Source organism: Maylandia zebra, linkage group LG15 (assembly GCF_041146795.1).
Source record: "Maylandia zebra isolate NMK-2024a linkage group LG15, Mzebra_GT3a, whole genome shotgun sequence".
Taxonomy (NCBI): Eukaryota; Metazoa; Chordata; class Actinopteri; order Cichliformes; family Cichlidae; genus Maylandia; species Maylandia zebra.
In genome coordinates, this window is record NC_135181.1 from 34,771,272 (window position 1) to 34,784,719 (window position 13,448).

At 42.3% G+C, this 13,448-nt stretch overlaps 1 protein-coding gene across 3 annotated transcripts in view; it reads left to right on the top strand.

The window, feature by feature from the left end:
* The window catches only part of LOC101486556 (3',5'-cyclic-AMP phosphodiesterase 4C), a 107,782-nt gene that overhangs the window by 23,670 nt on the left and 70,664 nt on the right, over positions 1–13,448 (top strand). The window lies entirely within an intron of this gene.

Here is a 13,448-nt window from a genome sequence, read left to right on the forward strand (position 1 = left end):
TTGAAAAGCCTAAAAGTTCAGAACACCCACTGGAGCGTTGCTTTGACTAATTACACGATGAAATAATGGCGTGACGATAGTTTTAATTGTCAAGGTTCAGAAGAACCCGCAAACCAAAGCTCTCTGAAAGTCGATTAAGCTCGACGAGCTGTGTAGCTAAAGTGAAACTGTGTAACTTGTCATAATCTTTACACTTAACAGTGCTCAGTTTGACAGCTGCCTGTTTATGTAGCTGAGCAGAGTGGAGCGGTGATGGCTAGATGTTATTGTCTGAGAGATGATGTTAGGCCATTAGTCTTTGCTGCCTGTTGCAGTCATGGGTGGTGGGGCTGGGGGTTAGGGGGAGCCCCCCCCCCCCCCCAGTGTTGTTTCCCACCAAAACCTTTAATGCTGCTGACACGAGCGGGTGATGACTGTCAGACCCTGAAGCACACAGTGCAAACATATTAAATGGGTTTTAGATTCTATGCCCTAAAAACTCCATTTAACATCCGAAAAGGTTGATTCAGTTCATTTGGATGTTTTCAGTGGGAGATACGTTTCATCCAGGTGACTTCTGCAGGTTTCCCCAAACTTATAGACAGTACATTTGCACAATAACTGAACCTAGCCCACTGAATGAACAATGGGCTGAGAGGTCAGTTCCTTGATCATCCCTGTAATGTCATTATAGATAATGTTTCATTCACATGTAGAAAATATAAGAGCTGTGAATCAGTAATGGACCTGCAACAGTGTCTGTGTTGTTGAAGAGCTTTTTCTTTTTTCTATAGTGACTTGTTAAAAACCTGCATAAATTGTATCCTTGCAAACATTTCAGAGATAAGGCTCATATGACTTTTTAGTTCCAGGCTGTTTCTGACCTGTTACGCATTTCCTTGTATGTAGGAGGGTTTCAGAGGTGATTGCTGGGGTCTTTGATGCTGTATCCTCAGAAAACTTAAAATTCTGCTCTTTATTACAAGTTCATAAAAATATGTAACATACAATTTTTGAATAATCTTCTCCCTTGATTGCTCATCTTAATCTGATTCTTAACATATAAGAAACTCAAACATAAAGCCTTTTGATCATGCCATGAGAGGCGTTTTGGATTATTCAGCCCACGAAATAATCCCCTGTGACTGCGTGGGTGTCTCCTGCACAGGCTGCCTACCTGTTCTTCGAGCTTGACTTTGTGTTCTGCACCTTTCACTTTTTAGGAATGATGGAGGAGGGAGGATGTAGTTAACGGTGCACTATGTAAACCTGCTCAGCCAGGCTGGGAAAAGGTTCTGACTTCCTCTCCCTACTTTTGCACCCAGAGATTGCCAGGCGAGAGATTGATGGCTGGTGTTTGTGCCTCACCCATATTTGTGTGATTTTACTGAGTTTGAAAAGAGCCTCAAGGATGTGCTTTTAACTCAAGGAGAAGAAATGAAAAAGGACTAAACTTAAGAGCCTTGTAAATTGCATTTTATTTTAAACGAGTTTTGCAAAACTCGTTTTTTGTTCATTACTATTTCATTTTCTCTGTTGAGATTTAGTGCCACGATAGTTTAGACCCCGGCTCAGTGTCTTTCCATTGCTAATAAGACTGTAGGGAAACATTGGCGTGTTTATGTAACACGCGCTGACCCTCGGTTTTCGGTGTTTCCTATAGGAAAGAAAAAGCTGAATTATAGAGTTGATAAAATATTTTGGTGATTGGATGCAGCAGAGCTGAACAGGCATGAAAACCACTGTCAGTTCAGCTCCGTTCCCCAGACGCTGTCAACAGCAATGCGGCAGCTCGTCTCGCCTCAGAGCTTTCTCACACTACACTGAAGTGCTTTGTTTTTGTCCCCTGGTAGTGCACCAAGAGAATAAGAAGAAGATAATCACCAACAAACAATTGTTTTTGTAATAAGACAGAAAAAGGCCGGGGTAAGATGTGTATGGCATGTGCTGACAATATATACTTTGTATAAAGATGGCAGTAGCAACAACTGGTTATGGACTTAGGTTTTTGAAGTCTCAACTTTAGAGCTTCTTGTTTTCTGAAAGCAGAAGTAACAAGAGGGTGGAGTGCTAACTTGGTTGTACCCTTGGTTTGGCACTAATATCTGCCAAATGGACAATTTTCAAGCATCAGAACTGAAGTATTGAGTCACTGGATAGTCTGAACTGTACAGCAACTCATATTCGTTTAACACCAACAATGCAAATACACTGAGAGGCTCAGTGCAGCCGTGCCCAAAATTCAAACAGGTAAGTATGTATGCCTCCATCTGCATACATGCTTAGTGCAATATTTGGTCGGCGTGTTGATATAATGTAGCTGAACTGAGATTAATTCAGTGTTTAACATGCCTTGGGGTAACACTGGGAAATTTCTCCTGCACTTGCATAATTTCAAACAGACAGTAAACACCTGCTTGGCTCATTATCATATTCTCGTTTCCCTTTTTCATCTCTCATTATCAACTGAACATTTCTCAACAGCTCCTGGCAATAATCATTAATGATTCACTTTGTTCCAACAGATCATTTTTCCTTTTCTGAGTAGAAGTGCATGCTCTGCACTTGATGCTTGATGGCACCATTCGATACAAAAATTCTGAAAACATAACAGCACTTTTTTTGCATGTGTGTCTGTTTGGTTTTGGGGGTCTTCACAACCACAGCACCATATGTACTGAGTAGCTAGCTAGTTTCGGCGGCTTCTTTGTTTAAAGTGGGTCACCACAGCGGGTGGCTCCACATTTGAGTTGGCAGGCTTTTTATATAGAATGCTACTTGATACTGAAAATTACTGTCAGGTTAGATATTTGCAGGTTTGGCGGTTTGACACCAATAGTGTTGTCTTCACCTTCACCTCTAGCTGGCACACAACCTCATTGCTGCTGATAGGTAGCCACACAGCCCCTCCCCTCACTAGTAGCTGAACATGTAAACAGCAACTCAGCAGAGTGAAGCATCTTAAGGACTGATGTCCAAGTCTTTATGAGGAATTCAGGAGGTCAGTAAAGCTCCTGTTTCAACAGCATTGAATAGTTAATAAGTGTTAAAATCAGCTGTTTAACTATTAGCAGTTACCCACATTGACTGTTAAGTTACCATTAACCTTCTAAGACCCGAACTCTTCCACAGCATGCATTTTTAATTTCTCTATGATATTTGGGCATATTGGGGCCTGATGAATGTAGAAACAAAGAATTACCAGATTTTTTTTTTTTACCTTATTTTTGTTTTTAAGAAAAATGAGAGCCACATATGAGGATATTCATTTAAAATTTTGATAGAACAGTAGCAGTATAATGTCCTCGTAAGTGGATATCAGGCCTTTGTAGAGCAAAATTGAGTATTTCTGTCTAAATAACCCAAAATGTGATGTCCACATATGCGGATGCCAGGTCCTAGGAGGTTAAGGTAGTGGGTAGAGGTTAATAGCAAAATGGTAGCATTAATGTGGGAGTTAGGCAGCAAATGTGAGAGCAGCTAAACTGAACGTGATCTATTATGAATCGACGGACAGAAAAATAAGAAAGGCCACAAGCCAGACAGGATTTCTCTTGGGTCACAATCTGACATTAAAGTGAAGAAAATATGACAAAGGTTCAATAAAGACTCATTGTGAAGCAGAATGGGAATTCTTTTCTGACTTTTCTCAGTGAAGCCACATCAATTTGTGTCAGACCTCAGCGTACCTGAAAAACTAACCTGAAATGAAAAAAACAATTATAGTAGAATATGTAAGAAGAAGGTAGTATGTGCGCAGACTGGCAGGGATACCGTATGCCGTATGTGTTTGTGGAGGTTTCTGTGTATATCCGTGTGTCTGTGAAAACAAATTATAAATTAAAATGGATTGTCCAAGTTCACTGCACTGTAGAGTAGAGTCATTGCACAGTGGACTGGACAATGAAGCCTGCTGCCGTCTTACCCTCAAGCTCTTCCGTCACCCTCACTGTAGGCCTGCTGCTTTTACCGTATCCGTTAGTTCCCCATACGATCCTGCCAGTGTGAATGCCAGCTTCTCATCTCTCAATGATGATCGAGAAAATGCAAACAGTTCGAGGTGTAGGTAGGAGTAAGAGCAGTGAGTCAGCCCGCTCTGTAGCCACCAACGACAACACCACTGGCACTGCCTTTACCCTGCTCTGAGTACGTATTTCCTTTTTTCTTTTTCGTCCCAGAATGCCTCTGATTGTGGATCATTCTGGATGACTCAGATTATTTTTAAATATAAATCATCTACAACACACGTGGGCTAAAATTTTATGTAAGACCCAGTAAAAAACATAATGAGTTATGAATTTGAGTCTGCAGTTAAAAAAAATAAAAAATAATATTAATAAAAATGAGTCAGTAGACCAAACTTTAATTTTTGGTGACTCTCTCTATGCCAGAATCTCTCTGGAATCATGGCCACTACAGCTGTACCCACATATAATATTAATTGGATCTTTTTTTCATTAGGTATAATGATGTGGAGCTTAATACTGTGCTAGCAGATCTCTCTTGTGGCACGAACAGCTCTTTCTTGGATTACTGTACTCAGTCAATGACAGATAAGAGTGTTCCTCTAACTTTTTCTCTGCACCATAATTTTGCTTTTAAATACAACCGACATCGGAGCACAGCTGTTATGCAACCTCTTCATTAGGTACACCTGTTCCACTGCTTGTAATGAGCAAATATCTAATCACCCAGTCATATGACAGTAATTCAGTGCGCTTAGGCATATAGACATGGTCAAGAGCACCTGCTGGGGTTCAAACCAAGCATCGTCATGGAGGATTTAAATAACTTTGAACAGGATGGTTGTCAGTGTTGAATGGGTGGGTCTCAGTATATCAGAAATTGCTGATCTTCCTCAATCTGACCCACTGGTGTCAAGACAACCATCTCACCCTCAACGTCGCAAAGACAAAGGAGTTGATAGTGGACTTCCGGAGGTGCAGAGAAGTACACACCCCCATCACCATCAACGGCGCTGCTGTGGAGAGAGTGAGCAGCTTCCGGTTCCTTGGAGTACATCTGGCTGAGGATCTTACGTGGTCAGTACACACAAACAAAACAGTGAAGAAGGCGCAGCAGCGCCTCTTCTTTCTCAGGAGACTGAAAAGATTCGGCATGAGCCCCCGCATCCTCAGGACCTTCTATCACTGTGCCATTGAGAGCATCCTCACTGGATGCATCACCACCTGGTATGGCAACAGCACCGCCTACAACTGCAAAGCTCTCCAGCGAGTAGTGCGGTGCTCTGAACGGATAATTGGAGGTGAGCTTCCCTCCCTCCAAGACATCTACAGGAAGCGCTGCCTGAGGAAAGCGGGGAGGATCATCAAGGACTCCAGTCACCCCAGCCATAAACTGTTCAGACTGCTTCCATCAGGAAGGAGGTTCTGCAGCATCCGGTCCCGTACCAGCAGACTGAGAGACAGCTTTTTCCATCAGGCCATCAGACTGCTGAACACGTCATAGACACCTCAGCTTCACTACTGGAACTTCAACATTATGCACTCCACACTGTATATAAATGCCACTTGTTTTGCACATATTCAACTCTGTATATTTTATATATTTTATTATTATTATTTTTTTTTTTTTTTTTTTTTTTTTTTTTTTTTTTACTATTTAATTTGTAAAAATGTGTATACACACACACACACACACACACACACACACACGTAGGAAAATATTTAGTATACACATCCAGAAATGCATACACTATTATATATTGTACATATATTTATTAGTTTCAGGTTGGCCATTCTTGTATTTTGCTCGTTTGTGTTGTTGTGTTTGCACATCTCTGTTGCTTGTGGGGCTCGCACACAAGAATTTCACTCACATGTGCTGTGCCAGTGTGCCTGCACATGTGATGTGACAATAAAAGTGATTTGATGTGATTTGATTTGATTTGATCTTCCCACACTCTAGGGTTTACAGAGAATGGCCCAAAACGGAGATGTCAGACCTTGAAGCAGATGGGCTACAGTAGCAGAAGATCATGCTGCCTTGTTGCTGCAACATTTGAATGGTAGGGTCAGAGTTTGGAGTAAACAACATGAAAGCATCAATCCATCTCAGCTTGTATCAGTGGATCTGGTGGTGTTATGATACAGCACACTTTGGATTTTGGATTTGGTGAAAGAGGAGAACATCACTGACGTATAGCCAAAAAATCAGCAGCAACTTTGTCAAAATTCTTCCCTGAGAATTCGGAGTTTCCAGCACCTTGTTGAATCTACGCTAGGAAGATTTAACCTCCTAGGACCTGGTGTCCACATATGTGGACATCACATTTTGGGTTGTCTAAACCAAGATATTTCATTTTGCTCTACAAGGGCCTGATAACCACTTACGAGGACATTATACTGCCACTGTTCTATTGAAATTTAAATTGAATGTCCTCATCTGTGGATCTCATTTCTCACAGAAACAAAACTCAGGTAAAAAAAAAAAAAATCAACTCAGGTAAAAAAAGAAAAAATCAGGTAATTCTTTGTTTTTACATTCATCAGGTCCCAATCAGCCCGAATAGCAAAGAGAAATTGAAAATGCATGCCATGAAAGAGTTCAGGTCTTCAGGCAATTTTCCTTTTGAAGGCAAAAGGGGGTCCAGCAGGATAACTCTGTTTGCCATCATTGTCCTTGGGAGGTTCAATAATTTTCTCTTTATTAATCAAAAGAACAAATGCCTTTCAAGTTTTTAGTCTTTTGGTGAAAGTGACAACTCTGAAATTCACCTAATACTGTTAATAGGTGTAACTGCGGTCCTGCTGACTGGCTCACAAATGGCACAGAAAGACAGAGGCCAGATGGACATGACAGAGTGGATTGTTTGTCAGGCTGAAGGCCGCGCTTCAGGCTGAATTACAATGAATTAACAAATAGGGCTGCACTGTCTTCCTCGGGGGTCTTCAGCAGCACAGTCCTGTTGATGCGAGTGTGTCAGCTCCCAGGGGGAATGGATTTTTGGCTTCGTGGCCACAGGATGTTCTCACGTCATTAGGTCTGCAGTGTGTTCATGCATTACCAGTGGCTCCACACTCCAGGCCATGAGTAGTGAGAAAAGAAACTGTGATCTGGAGAATTGGTCAACTTGAATCGGGAATGGGCTGCTTTGAAAGCACTTCTTATGGGGTGATACTGAAAAATTACACTCGTTGCTATGGAGCCCTGCTTTCCAGTGATAATGGCATGAAGGGTTACCCACTAGGTTATCAGAGAGTAAGGGGCAGCTTCGCTGAATGTTATCTAACCAGTCTCATGTTGACAAAAGACCCAAAGAGGACTGGCTCCATCACTACAGCAAAGATTAGTGAAAGCAATGTTGTCATGTTTCATACCTGCTGTGTGAGCTGACCTGCAGGTGCCACTTATTATGTGCATGTTGCATCAATCAACTTCCATTACTTAATCGACACCATTTAACCACTGCTACCCCTGCAGGGGAGGATTTTCCAGTGAAATTAGAGGGTGCTGATGGGTCGGTGTTTTCACCATCCAATAACAGCTAATGTGTTGTCATTTCAAGGAAGGAAGCTGAAAAACCTTTGGGAATTTCAGTTTACTGAGCATTTCTCTGCTCTTTGATAATGAATCTACTCTAACAAGTCTCATGCTAGTTACTGTGTCTCTTTTTGGCGAAGACGTGAATTCATTAGTGTCTGAATTTTACAGAGTGTCAGTAAATGGTTAATTTATCAGTCAGCAGTGCTCGTGTTGATAGTCCAAGTACGTGGTGCTCCTTTTGGAGAGGCTTGGAAGAGATTTGTTATTGTAAAAGGTGAAGATGAGCGTTCAGTGGCAGGAACATCGATTCATTATCGCTGCAGTCTATTGAAAGGCTGACAGAGGCAATGCGAAGCAGCCTGCATTTTTCCTCTACACTGTCAGCCAAACAATCAGAGTGGTCCACGGAGACACTGTTCAGTCTTTGAGTTTGTTTTTCACCAAATATGTTAGCCAATAACAATTAGGGTCAGGATGCTGGAGCTTTCTTTTAAACAAAAGAGCTAGAAAACTACGTCTAACATTTCTGTATTCTTTGGGTCTCCTGCTGTTATTTGGCTTCAGTAAACTGAAACAATTTTCATAAGTGGATACGAGCAAAATCTGCGAGGTTTTGGAGCGAGTAATTTAAAAAAATAAAAAATCCCATTAGCCACTTGAATTTTCAACATTAAAAATTCCAATATTGTCATTATTTCCATGAAACAGCTCCAGAATTAAATTACCAGATTTTACTCTTAACCTTTTAAATGCTTTTGACTATAGGTAAGTGAAATTAGTCACACAGAATAATTATAATGACACAAATGTTACATGGCGCTCCGATGGTCTAGAGACAAAGAACTGTACAGCCATCCTTTTGATAACATGCATACAGCTAGGTTTAGACATTCAAATTTAAATTCGGTGACTCTTGATGGACTCCTCTGGTTCAGCTCTATCATGCTGGCACAAACGTTCATCAGTTTTAGTCATGAATGGAGTAAAGTTCCACTGCTTATAGTTCAATTACATACAGGTGACGTATATTTAACCAGGCACTGTTAGGCACACGCAACACACGCAAATGAAGACTGTGACATCGCATTTGTACGGGGGTGATGAAATGAACATAATATTTAAATCTGAGGGCAGACCACAGCGACCTCCCTGAACAGGGTCCAGTAACCATCACAGTGGCAGATATCCAAGAAAGGGTCTCCAGTATGAAGAGTTGGACAGCACCAGGGCCCGACATGGTTCACGCCTACTGGCTGAAGAAGCTAACTGCACTCCACGAGCGTCTGGCAGCACAAATGAACCAGCTGCTAGTTAACGAGAGACACCCGGAATGGCTAACTGAAGGCCGGACGGTCCTGATCCCCAAGGACCCCAAGAAGGGACCGGTCCCCTCCAACTACCGACCAATAACCTGCCTCAGTACTACATGGAAGCTCCTGTCAGGCATCATATCGGCTAAGATGAACAGGCACATGGGTCAATACATGAGCGGGACACAGAAAGGAATTGGCAAGAATACCAGAGGCGCAAAACACCAGCTACTGGTAGACAGAACAATCAGCCGAGACTGCAAGACCAGACTGACCAACCTGTGCACTGCCTGGATTGATTACAAGAAGGCCTATGACTCAATGCCCCACAGCTGGATACTGGAATGCCTAGAATTGTACAAGATCAATGGGACCCTAAGAGCCTTCATCAGGAACTCAATGGGGATGTGGCGTACAACACTAGAGGCCAACTCCAAGCCCATAGCACAAGTCACCATCAAGTGCGGGATCTACCAAGGAGATGCTCTGTCCCCACTGCTGTTCTGCATAGGCCTGAACTCCCTCAGTGAGATCATTAACAAGACTGGCTACGGATACCGACTACGGAACGGAGCAGTTGTCAGCCACCTCCTGTACATGGATGACATCAAGCTGTATGCCAAGAGTGAACGAGACATCGATTCACTGATCCACACTACCAGGCTATACAGCAATGACATTGGAATGTCGTTCGGACTGGAGAAGTGTAGTCGGATGGTAACAAAGAGAGGGAAGGTAGTCAGAACTGAGGGGATTGAACTACCAGAAGGCAACATTGCAGACATAGAGGACAGTTACAAGTACTTGGGGATCCCGCAGGCGAATGGGAACCATGAAGAGGCCGCTAGAAAGGCTGCAACCACCAAGTACCTGCAGAGGGTCAGGCAAGTCCTGAGGAGTCAGCTGAATGGTAAGAACAAGATCCGGGCCATCAACACGTACGCCCTGCCCGTGATCAGGTACCCTGCTGGGGTAATAGGCTGGCCAAAGGAGGAGATAGAAGCCACTGACATAAAGACAAGAAAGCTCCTTACCATGCATGGAGGGTTTCACCCCAAGTCCAGCACCCTGAGGCTGTACGCTAAGCGGAAGGAAGGGGGCCGGGGACTGGTGAGTGTCAGCACCACAGTCCAGGATGAGACAACGAACATCCAAGAATACATTGGGAAGATGGCCCCAACTGACCGAGTGCTCAGTGAATACCTCAGGCAGCAGAAACCCAAGAAAGAGGAGGGAGACGAGGAACCATCATGGAAGGACAGAGCCCTGCACGGCATGTACCACCGGCAGATAGAGGAGGTGGCTGATATCCAGAAATCCTACCAGTGGCTGGACAAAGCTGGACTGAAAGACAGCACAGAGGCACTAATCATGGCAGCACAAGAACAAGCTCTGAGTACAAGATCCATAGAGGCTGGGGTCTATCACACCAGGCAAGACCCCAGGTGCAGGCTGTGTAAAGATGCCCCAGAGACAATCCAGCACATAACAGCAGGGTGCAAGATGCTAGCAGGCAAGGCATACATGGAACGCCATAACCAAGTGGCCGGCATAGTGTACAGGAACATCTGTGCGGAGTATAACCTGGAAGTCCCGAGGTCAAAATGGGAGATGCCCCCAAGGGTGGTGGAGAATGACCGAGCTAAGATCCTGTGGGACTTCCAGATACAGACGGACAAAATGGTGGTGGCTAACCAACCGGACATAGTGGTGGTAGACAAATAGAAGAAGACGGCCGTAGTGATCGATGTAGCGGTTCCGAATGACAGCAATATCAGGAAGAAGGAACACGAGAAGCTGGAAAAATACCAAGGGCTCAGAGAAGAGCTCGAGAGGATGTGGAGGGTGAAGGTAACGGTGGTCCCCGTGGTAATCGGAGCACTAGGTGCGGTGACTCCCAAGATAGGCGAGTGGCTCCAGCAGATCCCGGGAACAACATCGGAGATCTCTGTCCAGAAGAGCGCAGTCCTGGGAACAGCTAAGATACTGCGCAGGACCCTCAAGCTCCCAGGCCTCTGGTAGAGGACCCGAGCTTGAAGGATAAACCGCCCGCAGGGGCGTGCTGGGTGTTGTTTATATATATATATATATATATATATATATATATTTTTTTTTTTTTTTTTTTTTTTTTTTTTTTTTGCAGCCATCTTGAAAATTGCTAATAGGCTTTATCAAAAGATGAAGCATATGTACCAGTTTCGGCTCTTGGATCCACCCAAAACAAAATGAGCTAACAAATTCAGGCAAATATTGTTAGCAAATGTTTTTTCCTAATGTACCTAGTCATCGTTTGTGACATTCATTCGTTCATTGTTGGATCCGTGTCAAAGTACAGTGCGTTGTCTACCTTGTCATATATTTAATGCATTAATCCACTGCACAGAAGACAGACATTAAAAATGTATTTGAAAGAACACTGATGAATTAAAATGCCCTAAGAGGTGGAGGTGTACCTCCGCGCCTGCATTGCTTATTAAGTTTCTTTAAAAAGACTCAGAAGGTATAATGGATTTAATTTATGCTAGCTAGAATAAAGCAAGGCAAAGGCCCCTCCTCTTGCTTTGTCTCTTATGAAAGAGCCTCACATTTAATTGTTTTACCAGCACAACAACCTGCAGCTCACAGAAAATCTGGCACATTTTCTGACATTTCAAAGTTGTCTCTGATTATGAAGACAAACAGTGGACACTGCTTCTGAGGTTTGCGATCCCATCTGTGCTTTTCAAATGTTTACGTATCTTGATTCCTGATTATCAGCTTTTATTTTATTCATTTATTTGCTTGGCTGCATTAATATGCTTTTAGCCACATTATATTTATATATTCATTCTTTGACCTCAGTCTTTTTGACCATGCATGGCTTCTTATGTCATAAACCGTAGATCTTCAAAACTGACATCATGATGGTGTGTTTAGTTTGAGAGCAGACACAGAAACATCCATTTTACCATGTCCCTACAAGGTTTAGATGAACAATGCTCAGTCATGTTCTCTTCCACAGGCACAGTTAGTATCTGTCAGAAATGGAGCCAGAACATAATCAGACTGCAGAGATGTTTTAAAAAATTGTGCCCACCGTCGACTTAAAGCTGAACAATTAGCGCATTGTGCTTTGTTTATTTGTGCATAAACATTTAAAAAATGAACATTGCAGACTGTGCACTGACTTTTTGCCATCTTGTTGTCTTGCTATCACAGTCGGGCCGTTAGGACAATGGGTAGACTCAAGTCAAGGCATAATTAAACTTAGCAGCTAACTAAATCTAATTACATATCAGGATGTCTGTTCACTTTCCAGTAATCTAACACTCATATCAAAGGGTGTGGTAGTTCGGGCCAGCATAGCAAGCACACCGTTTTACTCTGGGAGATCAAACATGTCGATTTGGATCCTTAAACTTTCTCTGATTTCATGGGAAACACAGTGCAAACCTTCATTTCTTCATCTCATGTAGATTTGACTCTGGCAGAACTGTTTGTCCTAAACTCAGATTTATAGCTGTGATGTAAAGGCACATCCATTTAACAAACGATTGCTGCCTTCTTGCTTATGGTGCATTTGCTTACAGCTGGTGTCCGGACACACGCAGAGATGACAGTGCTTTCCCGTTTCCCAGTGAGTCGTGTCGTCTGTTTCAGAAACGGGTCAGGTGTTTCTCGGAAACCGCTGTTGCTGCCCTCTTGATGAACTTGTTTGTTAATTTTACTCAGGATGTAATGTTTAATGGTGCTCTAATGCTTTCAAAGATAAGTTAATCACTGTCATAATTTCCTGAAAAAGAAAATTAATATTCGTAGTTTTCATTTCAAGTGTCGAAAAATAAATTACCTTGAGGCTATCCTTTGTAAAACTGTGGGTAAATATGACTCATACATTGTCAACAGATTGATTCACTGAAGCGTGCGCGCTTATACAGACAATTAGGGTGGTTACATTTTATTTGATTAGGGAAATTAATAAATGCAAAGGAAAGGAGGCAAGGAAGCTTTTATTAAGTTACACAGAGAAAAGATAACATTTTCCACAAAGCCCTTATTTTCCACTAACAGAGTTTGTTTATTATAAAGTAAAAATTAATCAAACATACAGATGAATTCATCACCTTCTCCCTCAACCTACAATTGGGTACAGAAAAGGATTAGAGCCATTTAAAGTTTTCCTGACTTTTAAAGTCAGAGTTCTAACTTTGAGAATTCAGATTTTTTTTTTTTTTGTTTTATCTTCATGAAAATTTTTCAGTGGCCTTAATGCGCATTTCCGAGAAAGGAGTTGAAATCATTTTTCATTTTCCCTAATCCTCTTCTTTACTCATGGTCCCGTTTTTAAAAATCTCACCTGAATTTGTAATTTTCTGCCATTTGATCAGACATTCTTTGTAAACCCGGTGACTTCACAATAAAACAACCACATAATGGCCTGAAATTTTAGACAGGGAATAGAAATGAGTGTCAGGCGTGACATTTACACATTTTATCCCTTGTCCTCTTCCTGCCAAAACATAAAGAGCCCTGTTACTGTGGCATATTTGTGATGCAGCATAACATTGAAATAGCGCTTTTATTGAAGGCTCTATCTTGAAATAGCGACTTACCCACGGTGGCTTGCTTCCCAGTCAGCCTGCAACAATTAATTATAATTGCCAGACAAACAGA